The sequence below is a fragment of the Panthera leo genome, chromosome D2 (assembly GCF_018350215.1).
Source record: "Panthera leo isolate Ple1 chromosome D2, P.leo_Ple1_pat1.1, whole genome shotgun sequence".
Taxonomy (NCBI): domain Eukaryota; kingdom Metazoa; phylum Chordata; class Mammalia; order Carnivora; family Felidae; genus Panthera; species Panthera leo.
In genome coordinates this window covers 38,852,887-38,869,543 of record NC_056689.1, presented here as the reverse complement: position 1 = coordinate 38,869,543, position 16,657 = coordinate 38,852,887, and the positions used below count along the sequence as shown (strand labels likewise).

Below are 16,657 nucleotides of genomic sequence, written 5' to 3'. Positions count from 1 at the left end.
TCTCTCCAGTCAGACCAGACCACTCCCGGTTTCCGTCCCAACCCTGACCTTCTGTGCGTGCCGTAGAGTCTTCAAGGGCTTTAAGATTAAATCCTACTCTTCCTTCTCCTTTCTCTCTTTCTCCTTCTATTGTCAGTGATAACTACTGTTCATTGAATATTTGCTACATATTGGCTACTTTTCAGGTGTTATTTTTTTTCAAAACTCACCATAATCCTGAAAGGCTGGTAACACCCTCCTATTTTAAGTAATTAATTTATTGATTTACTGGTTTATTTTTTGATGTGCTCACTTACTTTAATAATACTACATTTACCATGTTAGCAACATCTAAATTCAGTTAGATAAGAAAATGTCACAAGTGCAATAAAGCATTTTAGAGTACGCCAAAATTTGTGTATAATATCTGACCAAACCACCTTGCTGATAAATCACTAATCACTTCAGTTATAGGTAATTTGCTAACATTTATGATTCTTACAAAGAAAAATAAACAAAGCTCATACATTTAAAAAGTGTTTTTCAGGGTGCCTGTGGCTCAGTGGGTTAAGCGTCCGACTTCAGCTTAGGTCATGATCTCACAGTTTGTGGGTTCGAGCCCCAAGTTGGGCTGTATGCGGACAGCTCGGAGCCTGGAGCCTGCTTCAGGTTCTGTGTCTCCCTCGCTCTCTGCCCCTCCCCCCGTTCACGCTCCCTCCCTCCCTCCCTCTCTCTCTATCAAAAATGAATACACATTAAAAATGAATTTAAAAAGTGTTTTTCATTTACCTTTGCCTTAGTACTTAAAATACACATTTCTATTTCAAGGTGATATTGAACATTTTTTCTAATACAACAGCAGCACAAATACAATTCTGCAATTACATAAAAAACTAAACTAGGACCCATACTTAAGTTATTCTCACGTTTATGCATGATTCTGAAATAAATACTACTTCTAAGCAGCTGTTATCAGCTTTTTAGGTTTGGTTTAAACACACACACACACACACACACACACACACACACATTTTCGGTTGTGGAGAAGCTTATAATGTTATATTCCAAGCACTGCTCTGAAAGGATTCTTTAAGAGCCAACCAGCCCTAAAAACTGAAGTACTCGGTCAGTCTGCAACACAGGCAGAAAAATGTTAAATTAAACAGGATTCCTACATAACCTCAAAAGCATGTGATGATTTGCAGCAACTGGGAGGACTTCAAGATTGGCAGATTGTCCTCTTTACACTTAATTTCAGCAGGAGAGTTTAAGAAAGTGCATGTGTTACTACTGTCATGTATATTTAAAAGTGACATGTTTCTTTTGTGCTAATTTGACTCGCCTGAACGACCTATCTAGTTAACTAGTCACTAGTAAGTTGGTCACCAAGCAAATCAAGCCTGCAAGAAAGGAAGCCAATATTTAAATTATCATGTTATTGTCTGACCCGTCCAAATGATTTACGTTTTTAATTTTTATTTTTTCTAAATGTTTTAATGTTTATTTATTTCTGAGACAGAGAGACACAGAGAGACAGAGCATGAGTGGAGGAGGGGCAGAGAGAGGGAGACACAGAATCAGAAGCAGGCTCCAGGCTCTGAGCTGTCAGCACAGAGCCTGACGCGGGGCTCGAACGCACCAACCGGGAGACCATGATCCGAGCCAAAGTCGGAAGCCCAGCCGACTGGGCCACCCAGGCGCCCCTCAAATGAGTTATTTTCAACATAAACATAAATGCCACATGAGATGTCTAAAGCAAGCACCACCAACGAAATCAAGACAGAGTCTCTTCTTCTAAGGCTTAGGCTTTGCCCAGAATTCCTTATACATGGACTAGCCTGTACCAAGAGTCACTACGCCACAACCAAGCCTTGGACTGCCACATGCATGTGCATCAGATGAACAGACGTTTTAGTATTTCCCCTGCTCTTAAATTTATATAGCCCATAGCAACAACTTTTGCAACCCCGCCATTCCAGTGGGACAAACAGTGCCTTTCTAGCTTTCTCGGAGAAGTTTAGATTTTAGGTCCCTGATCTTCATCATATGAAGAAAGAGAAACATCTGTGCCGGTTGACAAGGTGACTGAAGAATCTTCCTAGAATGACAGGACCTCTCAGAGCTCCAACCGGTTTCTGACTCTTGCCCGAGCACGGCCTCCAAGCCTGCTTCTCCTCCAGCACCCTCCTGTTTTATAGACGAAGAAGCAAGCCTTGCAGAGGACAAGGGAGTGGCTGTGCTATGTGGCCGAGCTGAGAGGCCCATGTGGCTCTGTCCTCCACGGCACGCTCTCTCCGTCTCATCCGGCATTCCCTGTCCGCCATCCCCACCTGCGAGGCCGTGCCTGGGGCTCTCCGTGTTGTGAATTATGTAGGTCACGACGCTCTTGGGTGCAAACGACAGAAACCCCAACTCCAGCCGGTTTAAACTAGAAAGAAAATGTGCAGGTCACAGAAATGAAATGTCTAGAGGAAAGGCAGACTTCGCTCAAGGAGGGATCCCACAGCTCATTGATGCCCGCAGGGACCCACTTTTCTTCGTTCTCCTGCCCCTCCTTCTTCATGGTCCTGGTCTTAAACTAACACTGGCTCTCATGAGGTCTCAGGAGGGCCGTCAGCAGCAGTTCAGGTACTTATGGGGTAGATTTCCCCCGGATCCTGAGAAGAGGGTGTTAGATGAAGTAGTTTATTTGGGAAGTGATTCCAGGAAACTGGAGCAGGAAGATGGCAAAACTAAGATAGGGAAGGGAAAGAACCCATAAAGGGTTTTCTAGAAAAGTAACTTTAGAGGGCTGGAGTGCAGGCCCACTGAGGAATTTGGGGGAACGGTGAAGAACCATGTACAGAGTTATCCCCGAGTGGCCCTGGTCCTCCCGGCCTGCCCCGGGAGCAGGCAGAGTAGGCTCCAGCAGCCAAAAAAAGAAGCCTCAGGCCAAAACCAAACCAGACCGAAACAAGCAAGAGCTGGCAATTGGGAATGGGACAGGGAGGGGACACGGGGAGGGCGCTGAGTGTATCTGTCACCCCAAGAGTGTGCTTCCTCAGTCATGTCCCTGGGAGGGAGCGGCCCTTTCCACAGCTGGCACCCCGTGGTCCTGGGGTGCACTCGGGTTTGTCCTGCTGGGCCCCCATGCCCACACCTGAACCTGAACCTGCGCCCGGGAGAATACTCCATCCCGATGGCCTTTGTCTTCACTTACTGCCCACCCAGCAACCTGTCATTGTGGCAAGAGATGGAGTCACGCTGATTGGCTGAGGTGAAGCAGGGTCTCCCCCCTCAGGGCTGGGGAGGGGCCAGTTCCACCAGAACAGAATGGCAGCTGTTCTGGAAAGCTGGGAGGGAGGGAGGATGCTGGGGAGCAAACGACAAAGTTCATCACATGAGTATTCTCTAGAACAAAAGGAATGGAACGGAAATCAAGCTTGGAAGGGGAGGAGTAAAGAAACTTGCAAGCAAGCTCAGGGCGGGGAGAGGACTTTGAATGTCACACAGAATATTCCACCGGTGCTGCTCCTTGTCTGTCCTCCAAGGTGATATTCCATCGCAGCCCACACACTTCCAGCGATAGGGAGCCCGCTACTCACCCAGCACCCCACGTTTGTCCTAGAGACATCTCTAACCACTAGAAGACTCTCATCGTACCAGGTTGGAATCTTCCTTTCTGTGTTTTCTCTAGGGTTTCTAGGACACATCTGCTTCGTTTGCCCTAAATCTGAGTCCCACGGGGATGTGTAAACAGTTATTACATTTCCCGCAGGACTTCTCTAGAACAAGCTGACCACGGCCAGGCCTGTCACCTCCAAGGTGGTGGCCACAGAAGAGCCCCAACATCTGGAGTGGGGGGTTGGGGGAGGTCATCAGGCAGGCATCTTGGAGACGGTTGAGCATCAGATGGGTTTCTTCTCCAGAAGTATCAACCAGTCTGCAGGTCAGCCACAGTTTACTGCTCAGAGGCAAATCAAATGGTCTCAGTCACAGGGAGGAGCCCGGGTTCCCTCATGGATGTGTTTACTCAGAGGATATGACCTCGCAGACACACAAACACTCTGCCAGCCTCCCACCCGAGCAGCTCCCTCGGGAGCTCTAAAGTGCCCGGGAATGGCCACGTGCCCTGTGGCTATAGCCCCTGAGGTCTAGGCCTGTCCCATCAGGCCACATTCAGCAAGGCCCCACACCCTGCCCCTGTCCTGACCTCTCCTCACCTCAGGGGTCTGCAAAGAGAGAAGAAGCACACAGCAATGGAAAGAATCCAAGCCCGACTCAGGAGTCCTTCAAAAGATTGTGCTCCAGTGGGGGCGAGTGATTTTGCCCCTCAGGACCTCAGTTTCCCTTATCTGAAAAACAGGGAAGGAACTCATTCGTGGAGGTGCTTTGGGGATGTGAACGTACCCAGAATACACTGGGTTCTTAACATAGGTATGTATTACGGAGTTTCATTGGTGAAAGCTTCCCTTGACCCTCCCCAGATTGTCAGAATCTGTGGAGATGCTTACTAATCTTTTGTTCTAGTAACACTGCAGCTTTGAAGGCACCAGCTGGTAACTCTTTTATCATGGAAGCATTCCTCCTGCCTTCCTCCAAGACGCCCTCACATACTGATCAGATAGGGTAGTGGTCCTGTCTACTTTTATAGACCCCATAGAAGACATCTGGGTTCTGACTTCCCGTTCTCTTCTTGGGAACTGTCCCGACCCCTTTCCCATGTGTATAGAGGGAGCACCTTGCCTGATGACTACTCCTCCCCTGGGTTTCCGTTGACCTCCATGACCTCCTTCTCATGGAGAAGGTCATGGCCTTCTCCATGACCTAAGCTGGGCTAACCAGGCTTCTTCCCCGGGATTTATCATGTTGGAAGTGGAAGAATCTTCCTTCCTCCAACGTGTGTAGATCTGGAGCTGCTGGAAGCCACGTGGAAAGCGCCAGCCTGCAGTGAGAGAACAAAGCTGACACAGAGAAGCAGAGATAAAAGACACAGCATGATTGGGTCCCTGGGTCAGGTGCCCTTTAGCCCTGCCTGTCCCACCCCTTAGTGGCGCGAATCATCCTCAGAATGCCAAAGGAGCAGCCCGTGTTTCCCAGCCTCTTCTGAGGTCCAACTGATCGGACTGTGGGTGGGCATTTGACCCCTGGGGGAATCAATCCAGAAACTGGATCGGTCCAATCTAATTGTGTCTCCTAGAATTGGAGTATAGATGGTCAGTGTCGAGATATTAGCCAGTGCTGAGCCCTGGAGGTAAACAGAGCCTTTGAGGGCAGTCATGAGGGTTCTTACGTAAGCGGAGGTGAAGCTTGGGGCAGTGCTCCCAGGGAGGCTGGGAGGCAGCCTGTCTTGGTTCCCCACAGCTTTCCCTTCCTGTTTTCACTCCTCCAGAGTCCTGCACTGCCTGCTCTCAGGTAGCACCTCCCTGGAATATTTTCCCTTTTGTTCAAGCTGCTTTGATAGGGTCCCCATTCCTCCACTGTCCTGTTCTGTCAACGCAGCCCAGGTTCACCCAACGCAGGGGAGAAGGTGTCCCTATGGGACCTGGGAGTTTACACTCAGCCTTTTTAAAGTTTATTTATTTTGAGAGAGGGAGAGAGACAGAGAGAGAGCGAGAGAGAGGGGGTGGTGGAGAATGAGCCGAGGAGGGGCAGAGAGAGAGAAAAGGAGAGATAGAGAATCCCAAGCTGTCAACACAGAGCCTGACGTGAGGCTTGATCCCACGAACCGCGAGATCACGACCTGAGCCGTAATCCAGAGTCGGACACCTAACTGACCAAGCCACCCGGGCGCCCCACACTCAGCCTTTTTAAAAAATTGAGATACAATTCACAAACGTAAATTCATCTCTTTAAGGTCTACCATTCAGTGGTTTCTTAGTATAGTCACACGTTTGCGTAACCGTCACCGCTGGCCAGTTCATGGCATTGTCATCACTGGAAAAGAAACCCCGTACCCATTAGTGGTCATCCCCCATCCTCGCCCCTGCTCTCCCCAGCTCCTGGCTACCCCTAAACTGCTTTCTCGATATCTGTCCATGTGCCTCTTCTGGACATTCCGTATAAACGGAATTATACAAAGTGAGGTCTTCTGTGTATGGCTTTTTCACTCAGAGACACGTTTCAGGGTTCACGTCGTAGCACGTATCGTCACTTCATTCCTTTTGATGGCCCAGTACTATTCACAGTTTGCTTATCCATCCATCAGCCGGTGAACATTTGGGCTGTTGGCACCTTTGGGCTACTGGGAATAGTGCTGCTATGAACACGCGTGTGCAAGTATTTGTTGGAGTCCCTGTTTTCAGTTGTCCCGGGGCACACCTGGGAGTGGAATTGCTGGGTCATACGGTAATTCTGTGTTTACGCCTTTGAGGAACCACCAAACTGTTTCCTCCTCCAGCAGCTGCACCATTTTCCATTTCCACCCCCGATTTCCCCACACCCCCACCAACACTTGTTATTTTCCTTTTTTGTAAAACAGCCATTCTGGTGGGTGGCATCTCACGGTGGTTTTGATTTGCCTTTCCCCGGTGACTAATGATGTGGAGCATCTTCTCATGTGCTCCCTGGCCATCAGTATCTCTTCTTTGGAGAAATGTCTACTCAGATCCTTTGCCTATTTTTTTTTAATGGCATTTGTCTTTTTATTAATAGGTTGCACTAATTCTTTGCATATTCTGCATACGGATTCCTCATCGGATGTCTGACTTGCCAGTGTTTTTCTCCCATTCTGTTGGTTGCCTTTTTACTTTCTCGATCGTGCCCTCTAAAGCACAAACATTTTTAATTTTGATGAAGTCCAATTTATCTATTTTTTTCTTTTGTTACGTATGCTTTTGGTGGCATATCAAAGATAAACTCAGTCTTTACCCTTAAGTTGAGAGTCTTTCCGTCTGTATAGTTCTGATTTCTGTCTGAGGTTTGTAAATGTCTTTTCTATTACTTGCATCTTGAACAAGCCTGTCTCAGATTACAAATTCCCAGGGCAGTGACCAATTCTGAAAAACAAGTTTACACTGTGCAATTAATTAAAGCTTCAATGATGGTGATGATAATGATCCAGGGGCCAGTAAGTCTTCCCTTGGGTCTAACCTGATTTTGACATGAAGGCCCCAGAGAAGGGGCAGACCCTTGGACACGATGGAGGGGGTCAGGAGTGGCTGACCTGCTTGGAACATGCCCACCAGTAGAAAGAATTTCCACTAAGCCTGGCTTTGCACCAGGCCAAGGGCAGCGGTTTGTGCTGGGAAGAAGATGGGGGCTTGAGAGTTGGCCTCTCCTACTCCAAGAGGGTAAACTGTGCTCCCTGGGCAAGAGCAAGACTCTAGCGCCCTCAGCTCAGGCTAAGGGCCGTAACATGGTTGAGTCAGGCAGACAAGAGAATGGAACAGGTTTCCCTGTTCAGCTCCCTGCTCGGCTCCTGGTCTCTAGAGACCCTCTGTGGCTGCAGCTCTTTCTGGTCAGCTGACTTAGAGCTGACCCCCGTGGGACTCTTGTCTCTGGGGATCTTCCTAAGCCATGCCAGGGCAAACCAGCTCTGAGCCAGTGGATGGGGACCACAGCTGACCAGCCTCAGATTCCAAGCTGCCCACACCCATGGGTTTTGGCAAGACTCACTAGCACATTCCAGTCTGGCATCATTTAGAAAGCTCCTACCATGCTCTTGTGCCAGGCCACACAGGGCTCTCTGTCCTGGACCTCAGCTCTTGGCCCGGAACACTGTGAGTGTTTGGGTTGGTGTTTGGATCAAGCATCCCATGTCCCTACTAAACTCAGAGGCAATGGAAAGAGCCTGGGTATTGGTGTCAGAACAGTTTGCATGTTGGATGACCACTTGATCCAAGTCTGATTTGGGGTAAGTCGTTTAACGCCTTTGCATGTCTCCCCTGCATCTGGGAAAATGATGTCACTGACGTCATAGGGTGGCCGTGCGAGCAAAGGAAGTGTGGTCTCTAAGTGTCTAACATCTGATGGGATGGGCTTGATAAATGGAAGGTATCGTAATCATTTACTGCAGAGCCAACTTTCAGTCCAGTCTTGCTCTAATCTATTCTTGAATCTCCCACATTGGCACCTCAGCCCAGATGTCTCTCCTGAAGATTTGGCTAGCCAATCAGCCCCAGGCCTGTCCACCCATTCACCTGGGGCCTTAGGGTGCCCCAAACTCAGCCTGCCCATGCTGGGTTCCTCATCCCCCCGCTTGAAAACTTGCTTCCCTTCTCTCCCCATAGTTGCAGTCTCAGTAAGGCCTGACCATCCAGCCAGTGACCCAAGCCAGAAAGCTGGGTGTTTCCTTAGAGCTTTGCTCTTGCAAATGCCCTGTATCCTGCCAAACCCTTCTTGACAACTCATGACTGCGTCTTCCCCTCTTGGTCCCATGGCCCTTGCAATTAATGAAAGCTTTAATGATGATCACGATAATGACCAAAAGCAGGTACTTAGTAAAGTCTTGGTGAATGAGTAACTCCTCTCTGGTTTCCTGCTTGCTAGGCCCTCCTCTCCAGTCTATGCTCTGCATTATAGCCAGGGCGTCCCTCCAGAAGCACATCCTGCCATTTCCAAGACCAAGAATTCAGTGGCTTCAGACTGTGCAATTATGTGACGTTCTCCAGCATCCCTTGGCAGCCCAGGCCAGTCCAGAGAAGGCTGATGACGGATGGATCCATACTGGAAATTTCTCACCCAGGTGAGATGGCAGGCCAATGGGACGAGAGGGATGTTTACCAGAGTGATTGACAAGATGTGCCAAGACATGGAAAGTAGATGAGGAAGGAAGGAAAAAAGGGGAGTAAGAGAAGCTGAGTTATCACCCAGTCAGAAGGAGATAGTGGTAACGCAACTTTGCTGGTTATGAGTCCTTTCCCCATGCTGGCCACCGAGTTGTGGTCAAAGAGAGATGTTTGTGTTTTCAATGTCAGAGGCCATGTGGCCCCGGGTGACATGGCCAGAGTGCGGGGACCGGAGGGCAGTGGAAGTAACTGGAAGTGGAAGTGACCAGTCCCTGGAGACTAAACAGTTAAGGAACTGAGAGGGTGGGGTGGTGATGGGGCAGCAGATACTTTACTGTACTTTTGCAAGGTAAAGGAGGCTTTCTTTGGGCAAACCGAGACATGTGATCATTCTTTTTTTTTAATTTTTTTTAATTTTTGAGACAGAGAAAGACAGAGCATGAATGGGGGAGAGTCAGAGAGAGAGGGAGACACAGAATCCGGAGCAGGCTCCAGGCTCCGGGCTGTCAGCACAGAGCCCGATGTGGGGCTCAAACTCATGGACTGTGAGATCATGAGCTGAGCTGAAGTTGGACGCTCAACCGACTGAGCCACCCAGGCGCCCCGACATGTGATCATTCTAATGCTCAGCCACTCAGGCCTCCGGCAGGCCTCAGAATGGAGTAGAAGTGCCTAGTGTAAAGCCATTAGGGACTGATGGGGCACGCAGGCAGCTGAACACAGAGTGGGGCGAGGTGGCATGACCAATGCCAAGAAGCTCACCGGGCAGGCGCTTTAAAGACAGAGAAGTCTGCATGGGAAGCTTGTCTGGGGACAGTGGAAGACACAGGCGATACCTCCAGACCTGGTGGAGAATGAGATTTGCTCAACCTCCTACATGAGTCATACTTTTTGGACTTTCTCAAGCATTTCTTTTTCAGCCTCATAACTTTCTTCAGAGTTATCTATTGTGTTTCCCTTTCAGAAAATGAAACCAAGACAGGGTGTGACTTAGTTGATTGACCCCACAGCAAATTCAGGAAAGCCCTGAAGTAGGGTTGCAGATAAGACACAGGACACCCAGTTAAATTCGAATTTCAAATAAACAAGTAGTTATTGCATAGGATACACTTACACTAAAAAAAATTTTTTTTCATTGTTCATGTGAATTCAAACGAGCTGGGCAGCCTCTTTTTTTTTTTTTTTCATTTGTTTGTTTATTTGTTTTGTTTTGCTGAACCTGGTGATCCAGAAGGCAGGTGAGTAGCCGTATGAATCAGAGAGCCTGGCTAATGACCTGGGAGGCAGCGAGGGCAGGGCCAGGTCTGAGCCAGGCAGAGAGAAGAGTATCCACCCAAGGAGAGTGGCCAGCATGGGGAAAAGGCTCAAAACCAGCAAAGTCGCACTATCAACCATGGCCAAATTATGGAAAGAGCCCAAATGTCCTTTGACTGATGAATGGATAAAGGTGTGGTAGATATATACAATGGAATATTACTCGGCAATCAAAAAAGAATGAAATCACTTTTTGCAATGACTCGGATGGACCTAGAGTGTATGATGCTAAGCGAAATAAGTCAGAGAAAGATAAGTATCATATGATTTCACTCATATGTGGAATTTAAGAAACGCAACAGATGAACATAGGGGAAGGGAAGGAAAAATAAGGTAGAAACAGAGAGGGAGACAACCCATAAAAGACTCTTAAATACAGAGGACAAACTGAGGGTAGCTGGAGAGGTGTTGGATAGGGGGACGGGTTAAATGGGTGAGGGGCATTACGGAGGGCATGCGTTGGGATGAGCACTGGGTGTTGTATGTAAGGGGTGAATCACTAAATTCTACTCCGGAAACCATTATTACACTCTATGTTAACTAACTTGGATTTAAATAAATTAAAAAAAAAAAGCAGCAGAGTCAGCTTCTGGACAGGAGCATCAGGGGGGTAAGCAAGAATGCTTTCTGCTCATGACTGTTCACACTTGCTCACAAACAGCTGGAGCCTCAGTCCACAAATGGTGCTCACACCTGTCATTTTCATTGGATCCTCTCAGCCCGAGGAAGTAGCACAGCACAGGTCCCAATACCCGAAGTGCCGAGGAGAAAGCCGAAGTTCGGGGAGGCTTTGTGCGGCTCTGGAGTTGGGGCCCACAAATGGGGGTCTCTGGGGAGGGCATCGGCTCTTGCAAGGTGGGGGCGGGGGAGCAGTGGCAAGCCCCGAATCGCACCCCGCAGGCCCGGGGGGGAGCATGGTGCCTACTTCCCAAGCAGGCGGGATGCAGGGGGAGGGGAATCAGCCCAGAGAGAGCCTTCACTGGGGAGGGAGGGAGATGCAGGGAGTAGAGAAATGACCAAAGCTCAGGATCTGCTAGTAAATCATTTGCCTTCGCCGGGACACAGGAGCTGTGGATTGTTATTATAAAATGCTGAAGTGAAATGAAATACAGACAAAATAAAATACAATACAGCAAAATAAAATACCAGCGCCAAAAGGAATAAAGGTGCCAAACCACCCGATAAAGGTTCAGGGGAGCCGGAACTCCCATAGGGCTGGCGCCCGAAGTAGGCTCGAGAACAAAGCCGTTGGCTCCAGGCCGGGGAGCCCGGGGGCAGCAGGGGACAGTGTCATGCTCTCGTCATTCTGTACACTCCCTCAGTGACCTTATGGCATCTCTTATCACTCTGAGGGGGTGAGTTAGGTAAAGGTTCACAAGGGCGGTTCTGAGGAGGGGCTCGGGGAGAGCTTCTAGCTCATCTCCGGTTGTAAGGAGACAGCGAGTGCTGCCCTAGGTGCTGGGGTCAGTTCATTGACTCACCAACATGAAGTGATGCCCCACTATGTGCCAGGCAGCATGCCGTGTGCTGGGCAAGGTGTCTGTCTTCATGGGGCTTACATCCTGGTTTGTAGGTGGGTGGAGTGGGGAGAGACAGACAACAAATAAGAACAAATACATGAGTGGGGAGGCAATGTTTGAGTTGAAGCCCAAGTGAATTGGGCAGCCAGGCACGTATTTGGGGCTGAGAGGTCCAGGCAGTGGAGACGGCTAGTACAGACACCCTAAGGGGCAGACAAGCTGAATGTGTTAGAAGAACAAAACGAAGACCGGTGTCTGAAAGAGGGAGGGCGCTCCTTAAGAGCCTGTGGAAAGGGTTAGGAATCTGGGCTTTGTTCTAGTGGGCTGGAAACTATTGAAGGATTTTGAATGGCACTGTAATAGCATCTGATAGATGTTTTAAAACAGTGGCTTCAGAAATACATGTTGAGGACATTGTGCTAAATGCAATAAACCAGGCTCAGAAAGACAAATACATCTTATACCACTTACGTGAGGAACCTAATATAGTCAAACTCATAGAAGCAGAGAAGATCATGGTTGCCAGGGGCTGAGAGGAGGGGGACACGGGCACAAAGTTTCAGGTATAGGAGATGACTAAGTCCTAGAGATCTACCAGACAGCAGAGTGCCTGCAGTTAACTATACTGTATACTTAAAAATTTGCTAAGGGGGTAGATCTTATGTTAAGTGTTCCTATCACAAAAAAAGAAAAGGAAAGAATAGAAAACAAAAGGAGTACATGTTACATAATGACCAGGTACACCAGGTATGTATACAAACATATGTGTTTTAAACATATTAAAATAAAACAAAAGTATCACAAAACAATAGATATCTTGTGCAACGTGTTCTGATAGTCCCAATTCTTCTATTTCATTAAAATGAAAATCAGGTCATGACCCATAGATTGGTGTCATGCCCACTAATTGGTTGTGTCCTATAGATTACCCTGCTTTTAGACTATTACTCGGGCCCTTGGGTATAAAATACATTGTCGGGGGAGAGGGGAAGCAAGAGGAGCAGCCCGAAGACCAGTGAGGAGGGTGGTGCACAAATCTGGACACAAAAGGGCAGAGGATTGGACTGGGATGTTGGCGGTGAAGACAGAGGCAGATGGGCAGACATGGGATATATTTTAGAAGCAGCATGGACAGGACTTATTAATGAATTCGATGTAAAAGGAGAGAGGGGGAGGAATTAGTAATGACTTAGTTTTTGGCTTGGATTGCTGGGGAACAGCAGTGCTGATTACTGACAGGGGTTACCATGGGGAGGCAGCAGATTTGCAGGTAATCAAGAGTTCTGTTGGGGCGATGTTAATTTCAGCACGCTTTCGCTCCTCTTAATTGTTCCTGCTCCAGGCTTAGCATCAGCTCCAAAGAAAGGACACAACAGGTAGAAAGCAACCCATGGTGAAACATTAAGGTTAAAAAAACCCAAAAAACAAAACAAAACAAAAAAAAACCTTAGTTAATAGCTACTCAGAGCTTACTCTGTGCCAGGCAGTGTTAAAAGCATTACACATATTCATTTCATTCGCAGGACAATGCAATGGAATAGGTGTTACTATTGTCTTCATTTTATAGAAGAGGCACAGAGAGGTTACTTTCCTCACCCTTAGTCACATAGCAAATACCTGCCGGAGCTGAGATTCAAAACAAGTCTGCTTGAGCAAAATGTACCTCTGTTAAGGAAAGAGGTACTCCGTCTTTTGGAGAAGGATGAATCTTGACTTGAAGAGATGTCCACATTATATTGCGGAGTTGAAACACAAAGGCAGAATTCAGACAGTAAACAGTAGATGCAGTTTTTGATCTGCTTTTTTGGTAAAAATTATGTATGTGTGTGTGTGTGTGTGTGTGTGTGTGTGTGTATACACACACACACATAATTTTTATTGCTGTACTCTATATATTGTATATGTATATGTATATATGTATATGTATATTGTGTATATGACTCACTGTGTGGACTTAGGCAGATCTCAAGCCCTCTCTGGACCATAAGGGCCTCAGAGGGAGGTTTGAGGGAATGCCTAGGAGCAGCGGCATCCCGGTTAATGTTTAACAACTGGCTCTAGGAGGGGGAGAGATCCTCGATTTGTAGCCTTCACTGATTTCCAGGGTATAAATACTGCCCGCAGTTTCAAGGTCTTACGTACATGACAGACGTACGCTGGGAAGAGAGGCGCAGCAGCACAGTATCATGTAGCATTTCCGCCATGAAAATACTACACATAAGTTGCCTCAAGAGCATGGATGACAGTAAAATGTCACAAAATAATTAGGACTCGATGAGTTTTGAGTATCTATTACCTTTTTTTCCAAAGTAAGTTAATTGTAATTGGATATAATTTAACATTTAATAATGCTGTGTTTAACCACTGGCTTACAAAGCCTGTAAACATGTAGCAGTCAGCTCTAGCCAGTCTGTGTGAGTTGGCTCTAGGACACCACTGTCCTGGAGCCTTTTGAGCTCTGACAGGCTGAAGGTCCAAGGTAAGAAGGGGCAGCAAACCCACTGAGGTCATGAAGGTGGGAACAGACCTCCCCCTCTGCTCCTTGGTTCCCCGCCGCCGCGCCCCCCCCCCCCCCCATGGTGTCTGCACCCAAATCACAGTCTCTGGAAGGAGAGGGAGGAAAGAGCACAGGAGAGAAGGACTCCAACCAGGAAGGCAAGTGGCAGGAAGGGCTGGCGGCATCAGTGTTATTGTTGGAGCTGTTTTCCTCTGTCTTATCAATGGCAGAGACCAGGGAAAACAATCCCCTTGACTTAATATCACCGCATGAGCCAACAGGAAACCGCCACCCCCCCCCCACCCCCCGCCAGGCACGGGTCTCTGAGGAGCTGGCCACTCTGGATGGCCTGAATCTTTCCCAGCCCTGACCGCTCATGTTCTGCCTGCTTCTGCTTCCCATATTTCAGCACGTTGACTACATAGTTCTGAGTCTCAGTTGTTCCTTCTCTGAAATGGCCTATCCTGCCAGGTCCTGCAGCATCAGAAGGAGTAGCTGTCTGCTGTGAAGCAAGGCCAACTTTCTACTCCCTGGCTTCATGTCTCGTGCACGAACATCACCCTGTCTCCATATCATCTTCAATTTGGGAGCTTTGTGGGCACTCTGAGTATCACTTCCCTTCAGCAGATTTGGAAACTGAGGTCCGGGGAATTCAGGGAGCCTGCCACAGTGTCCAGAGAACCACCTGCACACACATTGGGCAAAATAAAAAAGTTTGGAATCGAGTTTGGGGAGGGTGTGGGCCCACAGGGCCCCTTATGCCGGGTAACATTTATAGTATCTGGTAAAGGTGAACACCTATATCCTACAATGCAGCAAATGCATATACTCAAGAGATGACTCTTATGAATGTATGTCAGGAAGAGTCTTAACTGCACTGTTGCAAGAACCATTATAGGAGAGTGGCTGATTAAACTGTGCTATAGTTACACGATGGGATAGAGTACAGCAATCCGAATGAACAAATTTACAGTGGTAGCGTAACTTCAGCATGATTAAAGTTGAGCAGTACTACGGTAAGCGGAATAAGTAAGTCACAAAGATTTCAAACTGCATGATGCCCTTTTAATAATGTTAAACAACAAATCAAAGATACATTTTTAGAATACACATATATGAGACAAAACTATCCAATTAGGAAGGCAGGGAAATGATTCCAGAAGGTGATTATGTCATGTTGGGGGTCCTGGGGGGGATTGGCCAGGGGTAGACCTCATAGGTGTGTGTGTGTGTGTGTGTGTGTGTGTGTGTGTGTGTGTGTATATATACACACACATATGTATATATATATATATATACACACACACATATGTGTGTATATATATATATATATATATATACACACATGCACACACACCTATATATATATATACACACACACACACATACCTATATATATATACACATACCTATATATATATAGGTATGTATATATATATATATATATATATACACATACCTATATATATATAGGTATGTGTATATATATATATATATATATATATATACACATATGTTATTGCCAAGGTTTTAGTTTTTTTACGTTAGCTGGTTTGTTCACAGGAGCTTATTATATTCATAAATATTTAATCACAAAATAATGTTACAAAGTGAGGATTACGGTCAAAGCCCTTCAATGCACCTGGGCTGGGCGAGAGGGACAAAGTTGGCATTGGACATCAGAAGACTTGACTGCTGCCACCAGCTAATTTTTCAGGGGGCCAGCTCAAAACCCCAGAACCAGAAGCTATGCGATTTTTCTCTTCCTAATACTAGTTTTCAAATGGGTGAGATGAGGTTTGGGGACTAGCTCATCTCTGAGCCCCTCTACTAGCTGAGCTAGATTGGGATCTGCTACTGTAGCAAATAAGTCCCTAATCTCGTGGCTGAACACCAGAAGGCTTGTCTGTAGTGCACATCACAGTCTGGAAGGTTCTCTGCCGCAGATCTCCTGCAGTGCTGATTGAGCGATCTGGCCTCTTCTGCCTTGGAGTCTTCACGTCCCACCTCAAGAATGGGGGAGAGAAAACATGGAGAACCCACGCCTACTCTTGCTGCCTCATCAGAGACACATTGCTTCTACTCACGGTCCCATTGTTGAGAACAAGTCCCATGCCGTCCCCAGCTGCAAAGGAGGCTGGGAAATGGAGGGAGGACATGGATGCTTAGTGACCAGTGACCCTCCTTGCCAGAGCCCCCCTGCGTTTCGGCCATCCTCGGGGCTCTGAGTTGTTCCAGACCAGATTCGACAGTCTCCTGTCTCTGAGTCCACAAACCACAAAGGCTTTCTGAGTGTATTCACTCATTCCTTAAGTAAATAGGCAGCCTGCTCTGCTCCAGGGCTGGGTCAGCCAAAGGAGCACATAGCCCAGTGGTGTTGCTGGCTGGAAGGGGGTGGGAGGGGAGGACTGACCATTTTACGAATATTGTAACGCCATGTGAACACCCCCTAAAAAAGAATATTGAATGGATGGGTATGAGGGTGGGAGTGGGGTTATGATTACAAAAGGTGGCTTTGAGAAAGTCATTTTTTTCCATGAGGTTTTGAAAGGTGAGAGAAGACTGACTGCCAGGGAGGCAAAAGAGGAGGCTCTTCCTGGCAGGGAACAGCATGTGTGAAGCCGTGAGGCAAGGAAGGA

The 16,657-nt window shown here is 47.5% G+C and overlaps 1 pseudogene; it reads right to left on the bottom strand.

The window, feature by feature from the left end:
- Positions 1-1,669: 1,669 nt before the first annotated feature.
- On the bottom strand, positions 1,670-2,542 carry LOC122201809 (annotated as a pseudogene).
- Positions 2,543-16,657: the final 14,115 nt, after the last annotated feature.